Raw genomic sequence first — 18,847 nt, forward strand, 5'->3', positions numbered from 1 at the left:
CGAGCTCTTTCTGGAATGACAAAGCTCTCTGCCCCTAATTAACAACCCCTCTTCCAGTTGCCTCCAACCAATCACTGGCTAGAGTTAGTATCTCAATACCCTGGTTCAGCAGCTGTCTGCCATCTGGTGGGTTAGTTCTGGGATGTGTGTCCTGGATTCAGCTCTAGTCATTCCCTTTGACAGTTGGTTTAATTACTCACCCTTTATTGGCCACCTTCCCTGTACTGCCTCCCTTCTCCCCTACTAAGTGTTCCCTATCCCTCCCCAAGAAAGTACTTGCATCTGAATCCTTGCCTCTGTGTCTGCTTCTGGGAAGACTCAAACTAAGACACAGACTGTCCTATATTATATAAACCAAGCTGGGCTCGGAGTCTAGTGAATGCCTAACCTAAGTTTCAACTCCATCCTGAACCATGAAAGGTAAGAGGAATTTGAACCAAACTGGGCATATGGGCATAAACATCTCTTGGGTGCTGGAGTCAGAATTAGTTTTGAATGTGTTGTTCTAATTTTATAAGATCTCTTTTAAGAAAGTTGTCTTACCAAAGTGTCTTCATGAAACAAGCCTGCCAGGAAGTCAGGGACCTATATTTTACTTTGGAGTAAGACAAATAAAATCACTTCATGTTTACAAGGACAAATAAATATAGTGCAAGCTTAGTATGTATGAAAACTGAACACAGAGAAGAAATCAAAGATGGGAGTGGTTTAACAGCTCTGTCTTTAGGAACATGGACTCTGGCTCATGTCTGACCTACAGAAAGATTTTTAGAGAGTGTTCCTCTGGCTTTTGACTAATTAAGTGCAAGAAAAAGGCTGAAGTCAATAATAGAATGTTGTAAATGCAGAAGGAAGAAAATCTTTAAAACCTCTTTATATGATTTTTGTCCAATTTTCCATTTCTACCCATTGTTTTCTGTGTCTCACTAAGCTAAGCATACTCATTGTTAGGCATTTTTTACCGCAGTACTTCACTCTCTGAAGTGTGTTGTCATCTTTTTTTTTTTTTTTTTTTATCAGTTTTTCCTCACAGCAGTAGTAGGGTAGGTCAATATAATTTTTCCTGTTTGAGGAACGGAAAAAGCAAGGCAAGCAAGAGGGGAAATGCCATTGGCTCAGGTCGAACAGGAAGCTACCACCAAGAGATATTCACTGACCAGTCAGCCTGTAGCTGAGGAACCTCTGGGCCCTACCTCTGCAAACAAGTTCAAACAAGGCCAGTTACCTGGCAGAAAAACTACTAAATTGGAAAATAGAAAGCTTTTCTAAAAAAACACAAAAAACTATCGCTATATTAGTGACATGGATATTACTTAGACACATGGGATGCCAAATTAATTTTCTCTTTGATGATCCCTAGCTTCATCTCTCTGCCTATCCAGTTTGTCCCCAGAACAAACCCCACCTCTTTGAGGAGGTTCTCTGAGGCTATGTCAGCTTTCAAGAATTGGTCTCTCCTGTCTGCATCTGACAATACTTTGTAATCATCATATCACAAGTGTTTTTTTCTGGGCAGTACTGTTCACCTAGTCCCTTGCATGACCTCTGGTACACAATAAAAGCTCAATATGTTTTTTTTTTCAATATGTATTATTAAATGAATAAATGGGACATGGTGGGGAGGGTCCAACCCCAATCCTAGGCTCAACTAACCAGCAAAGGCAGACAAAGTTTCAAGGGCAGTTAAGATATTCCTTGAAGAAAAACTAGAGTGCCATAATCACAAAGGGTCTTCCGGGGACCACAAAACCGTGTCACTTCCTGTACATTCCTGACAAGATTAGTTCTATCTTTGAGATTCTGATTGTTCCTCACTGTTATAGAACTTGAATATATTACAGCTGAAGGCTCTCAAAGAAGCCAGTTCACTCTTTTGACCATCCAACAGAGAGCTCTATTACACTTTGGGGCTGTGGGAGGAAAAAGCAAGCAAAGGCTGCATTGCAGAAGCCAACCGTTCTATGCACGCGAGCATGTCCATGTTTTCATAGCTCACTTACATCCAACAGACTCAAACTCCTTTCTTTCCTTGACTCTTGGGTTCACATTTGGCCACTCTTAGTTTGTTCATTCACAAGTATTTCTTGAATAGCTATCATGGGCCAGGCACAAAACCAGGACCTGGATATATACAGCATATTTTCTTCCACATCAACAATGTTTCAGGTATTCTTCAAAGTTTCTGGTCTAAAAAAATAAAAACAAAAACAAAAACACAAAGTTTCTGGTCTACTGAGCATGCCTTATATCATTACAGGGCTGTTATATATTCTTTATGGTTATTATGTAGTTTTATTATAGGTGTTAATGACTAAGTATAAATGGTGCTCCATTTGAACTTGACCTAATCCTCCTGCATTATTAGCGGACACTCCCTGTTGCCCTAGCAGAGGAGAGGCAGCAGCAAAAGCAGGTCCCCATGTCGGTTCTTGATTCCTGTGGCTGTGACGGGACAGTGTACTGAGCGATCAGGAAAGCCACCACTTTCAGCAGCAGCCTGCTAAATTCAGTCCAGATTCAACAGTTTCTTAGCTGGTCCTTCCTCCCCTCTCCATCACCTGCATTTCCCTGGGGTGGGGGCGGGGTGGTTCCCTCTCATTCACTCAGCACACTCACATGGAATAAGATAAAGAAAACACCAAGCTTGGTGCTTCTCCTCACTGAATGCTTCGTTACAACCCAACAGGAAAGAAGTTTCAACTAAACAAATGCTCGCTTTCCTTTTCTTCCCCCACCCATCAGTCTCTGTCAGCTTGATCGAGAAAATATGGCTGTTAATAGCCTACCGTGGAACAAACATTTGCATAACTGTTACCTCAGAGCCCATAACTCTGAGCTAATTGGCTGATGGTGATTAAAATGATTAAGTGATTGTAATTTATATGATTAACCAATTAAACCATTCTCCAGTGATTGGCTCAGGGTAGGCCTCGAGATGTGCGCACATCTCTCAGCGTGAAGGCAGAGCTGAGCAGTGTTAAATGTTCTTTCAAATGCTGACTTGTTCCTCTGACCAGCGGGGGGAAAGTGTTTTACACTGGATAGTTGAATTTTATCATGTTAAATGAGTGGCTACCAAAAAACTCAGTGCCTGGCATAAAAGAAGTGGGAGGCAAGTGATGATTCTTTGAAGGGACAAAGTGGATCATGACTATTACTTGAAAGTAGCCCACATTCTACTAAAATGAAAGAAAGGCATGGTTAGAACTTAGAACTTGGGAGCCAGGTGGGCTGGTTCTAGCCCTGGCTCTGCCACTCACCGGCCGTGTTGTGTGATCAAGGTAGCTGACCTTTTTAAGCCTGTCGATTCCTCTCCTATAAATAATATTCTTACGAGTCTTTTAAGGTTATTATGAGGATCAGATTAGATTATGCATATTATACTTCCAATAAATATTAGCTGCTAGTGTTATTATTACTTTTGTTATGATTTATTATTCCTCCACTGGAATATAAACTCCAAAGACATTCTCATTTTTCTATCTCTGGTGTTCAGCATGGTGCCTGGCACATCACAGGTACCAAAAATATGTTTGATGATTGAAATGATAATACTGAACACAGAGCACTAAACTCACACTGGGTATTTTTCTAAATGCTTTACATTCATTAACATGGGTAATCCCTGCAACAACTTCATGAAATAGGTTCTGTTATCATCTTCTGTATTTTGGAGGTGAGGGAACTAGAGGTACGTAAACTTGCTCAAGATCCCACTGCTGGTAGAGGTGGGTTTGAAAGTGAGGCTGAGGGACGCCTGGGAGGCTCAGTGGTTGAGCATCTGGCTTCAGCTCAGGGCGTGATCCTGGGGTCCTGGGATTGAGTCCTGCATCGGGCTCCCCGCAGGGAGCCTGCTTCTCCCTCTGATTATGTCTCTGCCTCTTTCTGTGTGTCTCTCATGAATAAATAAATAAAATCTTAAAAAAAAAATGAGGATGATGTTAAGGCACCTCTATAACTAACAAGTAGGAGGATATTTAGACATTTCCCCCAAACAAGGTAAAATGTCAATGCCAAACGGGAATAAGAAAATAATATGGTTCCTTCCAAGGGGCACCTGGGTGGCTCAGTCAGTTAAGCATCTGACTTGGTTTCAGCTCAGGTCATGATCTCAGAGTGGTGGGATCAAGCATGGAATTGGGCTTGGGCTGGGTGTGGAGCTTGCTTAAGATTCTCTCTCCCTCCCTCTGCCCCTCCTCTTGCTTGCTGTCTCTCTAAAAAAACTAATAATAATAATAATAAATCTTTAAAACAAAAGTAAAGAAAAGAATATGGTTCCTTCTATCTAGTGAAAAGAAACAAGCTGGGTTCATTTACCTGATGACACATTTTGGGGACCTGACAAATTTGGCAAATGGAATAAGCAAGAAATAACTTGAGTTCTCAGTACCAACCAGACAGATAGGTTACAAAGCACAAATTGAACATACTCTGTTAATCTGTTAGGTAAACTCAAGTTCACTGTGATTCAGCATATGTCCCACCCCAAAACCCCACCCCAGGTGCCTTCTACCAACAACCATTTTACTCTCCCTGTGCCCTGGGCCAAACACATCCTCTTTCTCCCAAGACAGCCCTTTCTGGAATATCAGAAAGACCCTACTGGTGGCTAGACAGTTGGCTATTGGTGTTCAGGCTATGAGTTGCTAGAAAGTGGAAAGAGAGGCAGGGAGTTGGTGTCCCTATTCTGTGAGCTGTGGCCAAAGGTAGCTACATGTGTTTTTCTTTCAGGCTTCTTCTGGTTATTTACATCAGTGTAATAAAGTCAGTGAGTATTTTACTTCTATTTAAAAAATAACATTTAGGCACCTGGGTGGCTCAATGGTTGAGAGTCTACCTTTGGCTCTGGTCGTGATCCCGGATCCTGGGATTGAGTCCCATATCAGGCTTCCCACAGGGAGCCTGTTTCTCCCCCCTGCCTATGTTTCTGCCTCTCTCTGTGTGTCTCTCATGAATAAATAAATAAAACCTTAAAAAAAAAAAAAGAATAACATTCAGTTACGTCCTAGCTCTTACCAAGGATGAGGGGTATGGTACTGCCACTGCTACTTACTGCCATACACGAGGGTGTGCAGAGAGCTGGGATGTCCCCAGAACCCCACTTTATCAATTCCACAGCCATGTGACTCAATTCACTTTCTTCATCTGACTCTTCATCTCCTCTTCTTTTTATCCTTTTTATCCTTCATCTCCTCTTCTTTTTATCCTTTTTATCCTTCTTTTTATCCTTCCCACTATCATTCTTCCAAGTCCCTCCCTTCACCCTTTCCTCACTCCTTTCTCCCAATTCTGAAATGTGGATACTTCACACACCTATTTTCATGGGACAAACTATAGTTCATTGTGATGAATATGGCCATGCAGTAGTGATTGGTGCATGTGTGCCATCTTTAAGAACTCCCATGGTGTGGCAGCTGCAAAGTTCACTGTTGAACTGGTGTCAGAATTAATTCCACTTCCTTTTACCATCGATTCTTGGTGTTATGTTGGTGTGACTTTACCTAAGTTGTTATTTAAAACAATTTTTTTCTTTTTTTTAAGGATTTTATTTATTTATTCATGAAAAACAATTTTTTCTTATAACATCAATGCATTTTCATATTAGAAATCGTATAGAATACTGAAAAGACAAGACAATAAAAATCACTGGCATGTTTCCTCATATTTTTCTTTCCTTGAAATCTTCCCCTACTACAAAAAAGTGGAAAAATATTTTTAAACTTAAAAGATGATGCTCCATGTGTATGCAAGTGCACAAGAGGAGGTGTGGGTTTTGGAGAAAGCCCTTTGTGATTCACTGGGCTTGAAGATATTTGACAAGTTCAAATTATGGCTGGATCCCCATAGCACTAACCTCTGGATCCCTGATCTTTCACAGTGTCTAGCAAAGCCCATCTGTGGCTTTTGCATGAGAGAGAAACTCAAGCTCTGGACTTGGCAGGTCAAAGCTATTCAATTCATCTCTAAATCTTTACAAATCCAAGAATTTCCCTGAAGTCATCATTCACTCTGAACTTTTCCATTGCTTTTTGTAAAGGAGAGGAAAGAAATTCACTTTGGTTAAACATCAGCTCCTATGAAACCAGGCATTGAAAGGGGGCAGAGTCCATAATTGATTTTCTGACAGGTTATAAAATATTAAAAGATGGGAAAGTTTTAAAACTAATTTTTAGGTATCCATCTGAAGCCATGTCCAGTTGGCCTGCAGGATCAATGAAACAACATTACATAGAAATGCTGAACTCATACTCTCCTGGCTAATCTATATTTCAAAGATGAGACTGAGCTCTTAAATGACCTACTCACAGAGTGAGCTGATCCCCAGCTTAAGCCTCCCATTTGGAACATTGGTTGCAAAGATTAACTATTTCAAGGAAGTGAAAGACCACATATCCCTGAAGCCCTGGCAGGATGAGGAGGTGGGAGAGAATTCACCCAAACCATGTAAAACAAGGCAAGCAAACCCACAAGATCTTTTTGTTGATTTAATGTCAACTTTTTATTTTATATATTATGGATTTCCTTTTACTTTGCGGGGAGGCCTGGGAGACAGCGTTTATCATCCTGGATATTCCCTCGAGGTGGCATGAAAATATGTCTGACCTTATGTGCACACGAGGCCTCTCCTAGGAAGAACTAAGGTGTCTGTTAGTTTGCCAGCAGGAAGTCCCACCTGAGGAGCACAGGGTACCAGGAGCAAAATGTGAACTAGGCATGTGGCCTTAGGGGCTTCCAGTCCTGTCTGTAAGCAACCTTGAAGCAAAGGGAAAAATGGTAAATTTGGATGTGGATTCCATCTCACCATTCCGAACCACTGTCTCTTTTCCTTCTTTCAGAGGCTCAGCTTCCCTGAAATGCATTCCACTCTGTAAATGTCTTAAAGCCGTCAAAAGGTTCTCCAAGAATTCTAGGCATCTCACTGACCTCTCTGTGACCTTGAGGACCCCTTACACTTGGGCATAGCAAGTGTGTTTATTTCCTCCTTTCTTCCAACCTCCAGCTGTTCCTTCCCTACCTCTTACCTGACCACTCTCCCATCCTGGCCCCATGACCATGAGCCCCTTGAAAGCAGAGATTGGGCTTAGTTCATTCTTATTCCTAGAACCTACTGTAGCACCTGGTACCATGACCATCTGACACATATTTCATTTTTTATTTTATTTTGGGGCTCCCCATCTAGAACACAAGTTCAGTGAATGCAAAGCTTTTTGCCAGATTTGTTTACATCTCAATCCCCAGTATCTAGAAAAATGCCCGGCACATAGTAGGTGCTCAACAAACATTTGTTGGATGGATGGATGGATGGATGGATGGATGGATGGATGGACAGACAGCCAGATGAGCTGAGACAATGCAGTAGCAGAAGTGTGATCAAGGTGCTATGGGAATGTATGTCTTGAAACAATGTTTTGAAAGGGTTAAGAAGAATATTGGGAAAAACTTAGTTGAAGAGAAGCAATTAGAGCTAGACTTGAAAAGATAAGTAAATCTTTGCTACCCAGAAATGAGGAGATGTGTAGAGAGTAGAGTGAGGTAGAGAGTAGAGTGTGGTCAGGGCAAGAAGGCACAATTTTGCTTGGGACACACAGACCAAATGGGGAGGCTGAGGCCTGAGGTTGAAGCAGTGCACTGTGGAGACTAGCTAGAAAGGTTGAGGCCAGGATGTGAGGGGTCTGGAATATTGTGATGGGCATTAGCATTTTATTCTGTAAGACTATTGAAGGCTTTTAAAGAGAAGTATAATAGCATTGGGTCTCATTATAGAAACCGTGTGGAAGAGGCATAGGGTGTGGCAGGGAGCGGATTGGTGGCAGGCAGGCCAGAGAGGGACTTGCTATGTATGGGCAGGTTGGCAAGAGATGGGTGGGGGGCAACCTAGAGTCCCACCATTTACACCTGGATCACAGGAGGGGCTCGCCAGAGAGTGGCTGAAGGTGTGCCGCTGAACGGTGCTCAGGTTTATCTTAAATACATGTATTTTCAAACTTAATTCAGTTCACATTAGGGCACTGGTTCTTAACTGGGGTGACTTTGCCCTGGGGTGACATCTTTGATTCTTGCAGCTTGGGGGATTGGATACCACTGGCATCTGCTAAGGAGAGGCCAGGGATGCTGCTAAACATCCTACAATGCACCACTGCCCCCAAAACAAAGACTTATCCTGCCCAAAATGCGACGAGGATAATACAACTGATATTTAAATTAATAGATTAGAGGTAGTGGGTCCAGGATATGTGTGTTTTTGCTCTGCTGCAGGCAAGACCTTAATCCAAGAATGAGTCCTTTGAGTCATTTAGATGCCCAGAGGACTTCAGAGTTGGACTGACAGAGGCATTGGCTCCTGTAATTTGACCTCGAATGCCTTACTTGCAATTCCATGGCTGCCAACAGAGGCTCTATTCAAGAGATAACATAGGAAAGGGGCCCACCAACATGGTGCCTGTCACACAGTGGCATTCCGTAAGTGCCAGTCCTGGTAACGTGTCCTGATATTTCTTCCTGATTCCAATTCTAGTTGTTCCAAGAAGCACTTCTCCCATGTGTCTACTCAAGTGTCGCCTTCTCTGTGTGATCTTTCCTGGCTGTCCTATCTCAAACTAAAGCCCACCCCATACATACTTCCTATCTTCCTTCTCTACAATATGTTTCCCCATCTGACCTGCTCATATTTTGCATATGTGTTTATGGTGTGTTTCTCTCTACTAGAATGTGAGCTCTAACAGGGCAAGGGGCTCTGTCTGTCTGGTTATTGCCATGTCTCGGCACCCAGAACAGAGCCTGGCAGAAAGCAAATGCTCGATCAATATTTGTTGGATAAATGAAACAAATCCCAGTTTCCAATAGCCAGAGAGAGTTGCTCTGACATGCTACGTGAGGGTTTGCATTTTTCGATGACTAATATACAATGAATGTTTTGTGAGCAGAAGGAAAAAAATTCCACAAACTGCTGGGGCTAATTTTTCTCTTGAAATGAGGCAAATTGTTGTGGCCTGTAGGGCTCCAAAATCTTCTGTATGTGAAGGAAAGACGTTCAAGGCCAATCTTGCTCACTCTCCCTGCTCTGTCAGCAGACCCCTCTGCAGGAAGGTGGGCCGTCAGGCCCTATCAGCGCTGCTGGGCTCATAATCAGATTTTAATGACTGTCTACTTCCCTTCCTACATGTTTATAGTCCTCGGCACTCTGATTAGGTTTTTGGTCTCACAAGATAGTTAAAAGCCCACAATTTGCGCTGGGTGTTTTATTTTTTCTGAGTTAAGTGAGTAGGTAAATGTCCCTTTGATCTTCCTGCAGTGGATGAGAGCTGTTTGGGTTTTTAAGGCCCTCGCCAATTATATGAAATGGATGCAGAACTGGGTTTGAGGCTGGCCTTCTGGGTGGCTCCAAGGTCCCTCAACGGTTTTTATTCTTTCTCCTCCCATCTCTTCCACATCCCCAGTGCTGAAAGAACTGAGGAAAAGGAAGCAACAGGCAGTGCTGAAAGAAAAATGAGCTTTCTGAGCCCATGGTCCAGGAGGTCAGCAGTGTATCTCTCACCTTTGAGCGGGTAGGTTGCCAGTGGTGGGGAAAGCGCACAGCTTAACCTGCCAACCCGATGGAGTTTGGTAAGCAGCTCCTCCAACCAGGAGTCGACAGTCCTAACCATCTGCTGGGCAGGACTTACAGCTGAAATGATCTCTTGTCATTGCACGTATTCCAGCAATTATGCGTGCTGGAGGGATGAGGAACTCTGGGCCTAAGTAAGAAGAGAGGGGATCACAGGAGCCACACACAATTCTTCCAAGCTCCCCGTGTGTCAGGATTGAAATATGAACGCTGTGCTGGCTGGTGACTTCTTTGTGGCACGCACACATTATCTCCCCTGTGCCACAACTAAGTCACATGCAGTAACACTTCATTATTTTCATTAAGCTTATTGCAAGAGTAATCATCATTGCCATCGGTATCAATCATCAGCAATTTTCCCGATTATGGCCGTAAGCGATGACAGTCCATGTTGACAATAAATGATCACGCCTCTGGCTTCAATTGACACTTCATTGGACTTTGCAAGGTTGCTCCGAACACTCCTGGGCTTGCTATGTAAAGAACTATTTATCTATGACAAAACCTGGGTCTATCCGATATTTGTTTTTGCTTCCCAAATGGGTAAGTTCATAATATTTGCAAAATTCATCCTTTAGTAGATGACAGCCACGGAGTCCAAAACATATTTGGAAAGAAGTTATATGCTCTTAGCTCAGGGCTGTGGCATCACGGCCATTCCCCAACCTATCCTAAATGTGTATGCGTTGAGTTATGGCTCTTTCTTCCAAATGGACATGGGAAATGAAGTTGTTTCGATTGCAAAATGGCTCTTGGCTGTTTCCTATTTCTAAGTGGGAGCAGGAGGAAAGGAATTGGAGGGCAAACAGCTCCACTTCCCTTTATCACTGAGTCTTTCTGGCATCCAACATGATTGAAATTCTTCAACATTTAAATAAGACTTCTGAACAACAATAGCCTAGTTGCTTATTATTCTTGTTACTGCACTTCTATGGTTTAAAGCACTCCCTGGTCTCAAGCATTTGTGCTACAAATAATTTTAATTGAGCCGAGAAACCCTTGACATTTTAGAAATTACCTTCTATTTATAAGACTTTAAGAGGAACCTTCCTGGCTGTCCTGACCTCTGTACGATTTGGCCTTTTTTCCTCTACTTTGAGTTTAGTTTTTTATTTTCATTGAACCAAATTACTTTCATTCCTAATTTAATTTTGCAGTAGCAAATAAAAAGCCAACTTGATGTATCTGTAAAATCCCACACAGGCTATGAAATATGCAGGTTCCTTAGACTCGCACATATGAGGGAGCATCTGAAGTCCATTCCATTAAGGTTGACAAAATGAGTTCTGGGAATATTACTAATGACGAGGTTCTAAAAAATGGAGGCTGTATCAGATCTTAAAATATCCTTTGGGGTTTGTGAAAGTTTTCTGAACAGTGAAAATTTTAGTTTTTGTTATGTATTTTCTCCAACTATCAAAAATCCTATTGATGTAGACCTTGTTGAGATGAATTTCATTTTGATACAAATAATAAAATATTGTATATTTGTACAGTACTGTCACATTTATCGTCTCATTTCATCTTCAAAGAAACTCATTCATTCATTCATTATTTATATGTTCCAGGCTCTATTCTAGACACTCTGGGTGCAGCAGTGAACAAAACAGCTCATGGAACTTCCTTTTGAGGAGGGAGACAAGTAAAAAACAAATAAATGAACAAACATGTGTCTTTTGATGTTCAATGTTGAATGGTGCTAATTGTAATTGTAATAAAAACTAAAAACTAAGCAGGGAAGGGGAATAGGGACTACTAGGGTAAGAAGGCCTCACTGTAAGATGACGTTTGACAGAGATGTGGAGTTGCTAAGGGCAGGAACAGTCTTGCAGGCAGAGAGAACAGCACGTACAATGGCCCAAGTCAAGAACAGAAGGGAGCATTGAGTGTAGAGCAGAGTGAGCCAGGGGATTGGTGGTCAGAGTAGAAGCAAGAATTCCATCATGGGTCACCTGGGAGGCTCAGCAGTTAAGCATCTGCCTTTGGCTCAGCACATGATCCTGGAGTTCTAGGATCAAGTCCCGCGTCGGACTCCCTGCAGAGCCTGCTTCTCCCTCTGCCTATGTCTCTACCTCTCTCTCTGTCTCTCATGAATAAATAAATAAAATCTTTAAAAAAAACAAAAGGAATCCCATCATGGAGGACCTTGAAGGCCAATATGAAGACTTGGCTTTTCCCCTGATGACATGAGGGATCCAAAGGATTTTGAGCAGAGCAGTGACTTAGTCTGACTTATGTTTGGAAGGACCAGTCTTATGGTAGCATGACAATAGGTGGCAGAGGGGCAAAAGCAGGAGGGAGACTTGTTGGGAGACCATGGCATTCACTGAGAAAATATAAGTGGGTCAAACCAAGGTGGCAGCAAGGGAGGTGTCAAGAAGCAATCAGTTTCTGGATATGAAAATGAAGAAAGGAGGATATTATTTATTCTCATTTTAGAGGGAGAAAACTCAGTCTCAGAGTAACTGACTTTCTCAAGAATATGGAGCAAGTGTGTGACAAAGTGGGGTTTGAAACCAGACCTGTTGGTGTGAGTCCCTCCATGGCACCCTGTGCAGACCACCTGCCACCGAATACAGCCCAAATATCCATCCATCTTGGAGTTTCTGCCTCAGAGCTGTGGTCATGTTCTCATTAACATAATAAATAAGGAATCAGGAAGAGCAAGGGTACTCCAGTTCCCTGGATACCTGAACAACTAATGCTACCTGACATTAGTAGAAGGTAGAGCCTAATAAATGGCTGGGAGGAGGAGGAGGAGAGCATTTGCTTCAAGGGGAGGAGAGGCACTCATTAGCAACCTAGTTGCTTACATGGTTCACGTTCTTGTTTCAAGCAGGCACCTGCACTGTCAGGGGCCTTTCCGGAAACGAACACTACTACTATTGCTATTGGGGCCCTATGGCTTTTTTTTTTTTTAACTGAAGTGAGATTCATATAACAAAATCAACCATCTTAACATTAAAGTGAACCATTCAGTTCACTTTAATATATTCAAAATGCTGTATAGCTATCATGTCTATCTAGCTCCAAAGCATTCCCATCATCTCAGAATGAATCCACATTATGCAGTTACTCTCCCTACTTCTCTTCCCCCAGCCCCTGGCAAACACCAATCTAGTTTCTGTTTCTATAAATTTACCCATTCTAGATATTTCCTATAAATGGAATCATAGGGCAGCCTAGGTGGCTCAGTGGTTTAGCACCACATTCGGCCCAGGGTGTGATCCTAGAGACCCAGGATCAAGTCCCATGTCAGGCTCCCTGCATGGAGCCTGCTTCTCCCTCTGCCTGTGTCTCTGCCTCTCTCTCTCTCTCTATGTCTCTCATGAATAAATGAATAAAATCTTTATAAATAAATAAATAAATAAATAAAATCGTATAATGTGAGGCCTTTTTGTGTCTGCTTTCATTTAGTGTAATGCTTGTGAGGTTCATCCATGTTAGAGCATGTACCAGCATTTCATCCCTTCTTATGGCTAAATAATATTTTGTTGAATGTGTATGCCACCAAGTGTTTATCCACTCGTCCACTGATGGACATTTGCATTGTTTCTGCCATTTAGCTATTGTGAATAATACTGCTACAAACACGCATGTATACATACTAGTTTGAGTACCTGTTTTCAGTTCTGTGAGGAACATGCCTGGGAGCAGGAGCTGGGTGTTCTGTTCAACCTTTTCAGGAACCATAACTGTTTGCTACAGTAGCTGAATCCCTTCCATTCCCACCATCAGTGTACAAAGACACCAATTTCTCCACTTCCTAGCCAACACTTGCTATTTTCCCTTTGTAAAAAATTATAGCCATTCTGGTGGCTGTGAAGTGGCATCTCACTGTGATTTTGATTTACACTTCCCTAATGACTAATGACGGTGGACTTGGTGACCATGGATTGGTATATCTTCTTTAGACAAATGTTTATTCAAGTTCTCTATTCACCTGTTAATTGGGTTGTTCATCTTTTTGTTGTTGGGTTGTAAGAATTCCTTATATATACTGGATCCTAGACTCTTACCAGACATATAATTTACAAACATTTTCTCCTTTTCTGTTGGTTGTCTTTTCACTTTCATGATAATGTCCTATGATGTATGAAAGGCCTAAATTTTGATGAGGTCCAGCTTATCTATTTGCTGTTGCTATTGTTGCTTGTGCTTCTATCCCCTGGCTTATTTAAAACAATGTTGGGGCAGCCCGAGTGGCTCAGTGGTTTAGCACCACCTTCAGCCCAGGGCCTGATCCTGGAGACCTGGGATCGAGTCCCACATCAGGCTCCCTGCATGGAGCCTGCTTCTTTCTCTGCCTGTGTCTCTGCCTCTCTCTCTCTCTCTCTCTCTCTTTCTCTCTCTCTCTGTCTCTCATGAATAAATAAATAAAATCTTTAAAAAAAGCAATGTTAATGGTGGTAACCATAACAATAGTAGTGATAATAGTGAACACTGACACAGAGGGAGGGAACCATAGGAGAGCACCTGTGCTTTCCTATTTTAGGCCGAGATGTAGAGCAGACATGGAACTTCCTAAGCTCAACTGTAGACCTCAAAGTATTCCTCTTATAATCTCTGTTATGATATTGTTAAGCTGCCATCACAAGAGACCCGCAAATATAATGGCTTGAAGCAGAGAGAAATGCATTTCCCCGTCTCATGCCACAGGTAGGGTGGCTTAGCAGGGTCAGAGCCTTGGGCTGCTTCCAACGTCTTATTTACCATCCTTAACACATGGCTTCCATTTTGTGGTCTGAGATGACTGTTCCAACCACCACTGCCACATCAGCATTCCACTCAGCAGGAAGGGGAAAAGAAAAGGGGAGTTTGTGTCCTTTCCCTTTGAGCCTATGTCCCAGAATTTGCACACATCACTTCTGCTTACTCCCATTAGCCAGAAATTAGTCACATGGCCACACTTAAAGGAGGCTGGGAAGTGTGGTTTTTAATTCAGCACCCATGTGCTCAGCTGAAAGCTCTGTAATTACAGAAGAAAAGAAAATACATATTGGGGAACAAATATCCAGTCTCTGACATAGAACCTCAACTTTAGTAATTATCAGATTAGTATTGTGAGCAATGTTGCTAAAATTAGAATGGAAACCAGACTTCATTTTCACCCGTAGTTATTTTCCCATCCATTAAACGGGTCTCTGTTAAGGTTTCTTCAGACTACTTGGGAAGGAGGACCAAAGCTTCGTGCTAGGATAAGTCGTCAGGGAAAGGACTCAGTAAGTATAGGGAAAAGGAGAAGTAAGGAATTCACCAGTGAGCTGCCTAAAGAAGCACATAGATGATGAGATAATGGAGAGGAGTCATGTGTTTGTATCAGTGTCTCTGTGCTGTGGAAGATTTTTATGAGCAGAGATTTCTATCTGGAAGACAAACCACCACCACCAACAAAAACTCAAACAGATGTTATTTTGGTCCTTTAGAATTTTTAAGTGTTTTCACCAACTTTTTTTCATTGGGTCATTGTAACCTTAAATACCAGGAATGGGACACAGTACTACTTCCATTTCATCTCCATGATAAAAAGGAATCTCAAAGGTTAGGATGTTTTTTAGCTGTTTGGTAGCAGAGGCAGGATTCAAACAGCTCTCCATCACCCCATCTTGCACTTATTCAAGGATTTCCCATATGCTTTCCTCCCAGCCATACGCATGCATGAATGTAGCTAACAAGTCGCACCACTTACAGGCTAACGCCTGACATGCCTTCCAGGACAGCCTAAGGATCTTACCTGTAGGCCTACCCTCTATCCACACCTGCATTAAATTAGAAAAAGTCTTGGCAAGCTCCTGGAGTGTCACTTCCCTCACCTGCCTTTCTGGCTGGCTACCAGGGTGGTCTGGACAATGAGACAGTGGACCAGGGGAAGGGTGACACTGGCATGAGTGGTTTTGGCCAACATGCCATGGGAAACCTCTGTGCCTTCTTGAGGCTTTGCACTCATGCAGAACACTGTATCCAGGGCCCCAGTCAGGGCTCGGCATCAGGGCAGTGGAGAGTCAGAGGTAGGCCCATGCTGGTTCTTCTCCCTTAAGCAAGTCCATCCCCATTTCAGAAGACATCTTTGAGGCACTGGACACTTCACATTGACTGCATGGAAAATTACAGTGAAATAATACACCTTGTCTCATTTTTTCCTAACAAGTTCTTGAGGGTTTTAATGACCATGTCAGGAGGTTATGGCCTGGGACTCTTATCTAGACTCAAAGTGCTTCGAGGAAAAGACAAGAGATTTGAAGGTGGAAGTCCAGCTGCTAAGCTGCTAACTGGCCACATAACCTTGGGCAAGTCACACATAAGCTCACTGAGCCTCAGCTTCCTCATCTGAGAAATGAGAGTGAATAGGCACCATGAACAATAGCAAATATCTCTTAGGAAGTGGAAGCATCAAATAAGAAAATAGGTAGGAAATCACTTTGTAAAAGTGATGTGCAAATGCTAATTATTATTACAGTATAAGCCTATTCTTTAAATGTCAGGACAAAACAGGGTTAGGAGGAGATATAAGTGACAGAGAAGTTCAAGGACAGCCCTGAGAGCACTGACTATGTACTTGAGTCCTGATTTGCTGACTTTTCTTTTTTCTGGGCTTGTGTCAATGTCAATCATGAGTGAGAAACGTTAGGCTGCTTGGTTAGTGATTCATAGTCTCATCTCTCTTAGAGAAAAACTCATTTTTTTCAAAATGCTTTATACAACTTTTCGCAAAGATTTCATTCCTATAAATGTCAGGAAATGTTCTTTCTTTTAAATATAGTAGTAGAATCTCCTTTGTTAATTCTCAGGCAAATAGGCTTAGGACTCCAATTTCAAGATATGAAAAACTTTAAAGAGGCAAAAACATAGAGCCTGGGAAAACCAGCTATTGTACAAATCACAGCAATTTAAAAACGATTTTGCCCATCTAGGGATTTCTGTTACATGGCTGTCTCTCATATTATTTTTAGTATATGTTTTTAAATTGTTTTTCTCAGCAGTTTTGTATCATATCAAGGACTAGGGCTACACTCACTTTAAGCAGTTCTGAAAATGAGTCATCTACTCAGATATGTGAAGAGAGGGGATTATAGACCAAACTCTTTTTTAAAAAAATATTTTATTTATTCATGAAAGACACACAGAGAGAGGCAGAGACACAAAAGGAGAAGCAGGCTTCCCATGGGGAACCCGATGTGGGATTTGATTCCAGGGCCAGAATCACACCCTGAGCCAAAGGCAAACACCCAACGGCTGAGCCACCCAGGCATCCCATAGACCAAACTCTTAACAGTCGTTACCTCTGAGTGGGGTTGGAGCAGAACTGAGGAAGCGAGGAATCTATTGTAACTCTGTTACATGAGCATGTAATGTGGTAAAATTATAAATAATGTGCAATAATAATAGAAATTAATTGTTTCAGAAAATATTCTATTTCTCTAGATGAGTCCCCATATTACCTGGCAAAAAAAATACTAACTTAGAGCTCCATTTTATTTGCCCACCTCCATTCTCTGCCTTCACCTCTCTTCCTCCACAATGCATTGGTCTGACAAATCATTTGCCAATTACTGGAAATTTTGAGGAGGAAAGCAAATTCAATTTTGGCATGAGTGGCTATATTGACAAATCTGAATCCACAGACTGCAGATTCCTCAAGAACCAGGGGCATTTATGTTTCATTCTTTAAACATTCATTCATGTAAGTCATTCATTCATCCATTTAATAAATGCTTATCGAGCGCCAAGGACACCGTTTTCTCTGCATAAAAATACAGCAGCTAACAGATGCATATTTCTGCCTACAATGAACTTTCTTTTCCTAGGCTTGATGCATAGCCTTAAAACTTGTTAAATGAGAGAATTTGTTAATAAAAAATTATTATTATTTTTTAAAGGTTTTATTTATTTATTCACGAGAAACACAGAGAGGCAGAGACACAGGCAGAGGGAGGAGCAGGCTCCATGCAGGGAGCCTGACGTGGGACTCGATCCTGGTTCTCCAGGATCAGGCCCTGGGCTGAAGGCAGTGCTAAACCGCCAAGCCACCCGGGCTGCCCTGTTAATAAAAAATTATTAAGCACTAACTAGAACCCTGGCATTATTTTAAGGATTGAAGCTATAGCAGTGAGCCTGACAAATCTTATATTCTAGTGAGGGAAAGACAGACATAAACCAGATGAGTCAATACATCACTGTCAGACAATAAGGTGTATACAGCTTGGCCATTGGTGCCAATATACTTCCTGTGCATACAACTACAGCTTCCCAAATGGGAAAATTTACAGACATTGCCTGCTGGTTTAGGTCTTTGAATTTATCATGACAAATGGAACTAAAATTCCATTGACATCATGTGTGGCATTGGGTCAAATCTCCCATTCTTTTGTTCCGTCCTCCCACAAAGCTAGCTTGCCTAGGAGGCTCTCGGGCAATATATTAGTTTTCCATTGCTGCCATAACAAATTACTACAAAGGTAGTGGCTTAAACAATACAAATGTATTATCTTACAGTTCTGGATGTTAGAAGTATGAAATGGGTTTCACTGGGCTAAAATCAAGATATTGGTAGGACTGCATTCTTTCTAGAAGCTCCAGAGAAGAATACATTTCTTTGCCTTTTTTAGATTCTAGATGAGGGTTCATATTCCTTGCCTCATGACCTTTCTTCCACCTGCAATGCCAGCAACATTAGGATGAGACCTCCTCACTCTGCCATCTCTTTATTTCTCCCTTTTCCATGTTTAAGGACTTGGTAACTACACTAGCCCTACCTGGATAACCCAGGGTAATCTCTGCATCACAAGACAGCTGACTAGCAACCACATTTCCATCAGCAATGTTAGTTCCCCTTAGCCTTGTAACCTAACATACACACAGGTTCCAAGTATTAGGACACGGACATCTTTGGGAGACCATTATTCTGCCTACCACAGATAGGCTAGAAAGGAAGGAGCTACTTTTACATCTTCAGCCCCATCCCCAATTTCTAGCACAACACTGAATATCTAGAGAACATTGACTGGTTTATATATGATGCTGGTAAACAGAACAGAAAATACCACGTGCTCCAGACAGCAGGAACCTGTATTTATTTACGGAGCCTGGCTAGCAGCTGTATGAGACAGAAAGCTCAGTAACTCCCACAGGCAAACTCAAAAACTTCTTGCAGAAAGGTCTTTAATCATCTGCTCTGTGTTTTCTCAGAACTGCTAAAGTAGAAGGAAAATTCCTTTTAGCGACAATCTCATATTTCTTATCTTC

At 42.0% G+C, this 18,847-nt stretch overlaps 2 long non-coding RNA genes across 13 annotated transcripts in view; one reads left to right on the top strand and one right to left on the bottom strand.

Moving 5' to 3' along the window:
* LOC140608791 (uncharacterized) overlaps positions 1–18,847 on the bottom strand; it is an 80,729-nt gene that overhangs the window by 41,018 nt on the left and 20,864 nt on the right. For 10 of the 12 annotated variants that reach the window (XR_012010776.1, XR_012010770.1, XR_012010781.1 and 7 more), the window contains one exon: positions 2,001–2,187. This is a non-coding gene — a long non-coding RNA (uncharacterized lncRNA). Of the gene's footprint in view, positions 1–543; positions 596–2,000; positions 2,188–18,847 lie in introns of all 12 variants that reach the window. The other 2 variants (XR_012010777.1, XR_012010780.1) reach the window with 1 other exon arrangement.
* On the top strand, positions 250–11,291 carry LOC140608792 (uncharacterized). Its single transcript, XR_012010783.1, has 3 exons — positions 250–420; positions 9,438–9,545; positions 11,173–11,291. It is a non-coding gene; the product is annotated as an uncharacterized lncRNA (long non-coding RNA).

This window comes from Canis lupus, chromosome 18 (assembly GCF_048164855.1).
Source record: "Canis lupus baileyi chromosome 18, mCanLup2.hap1, whole genome shotgun sequence".
Lineage (NCBI taxonomy): Eukaryota > Metazoa > Chordata > Mammalia > Carnivora > Canidae > Canis > Canis lupus.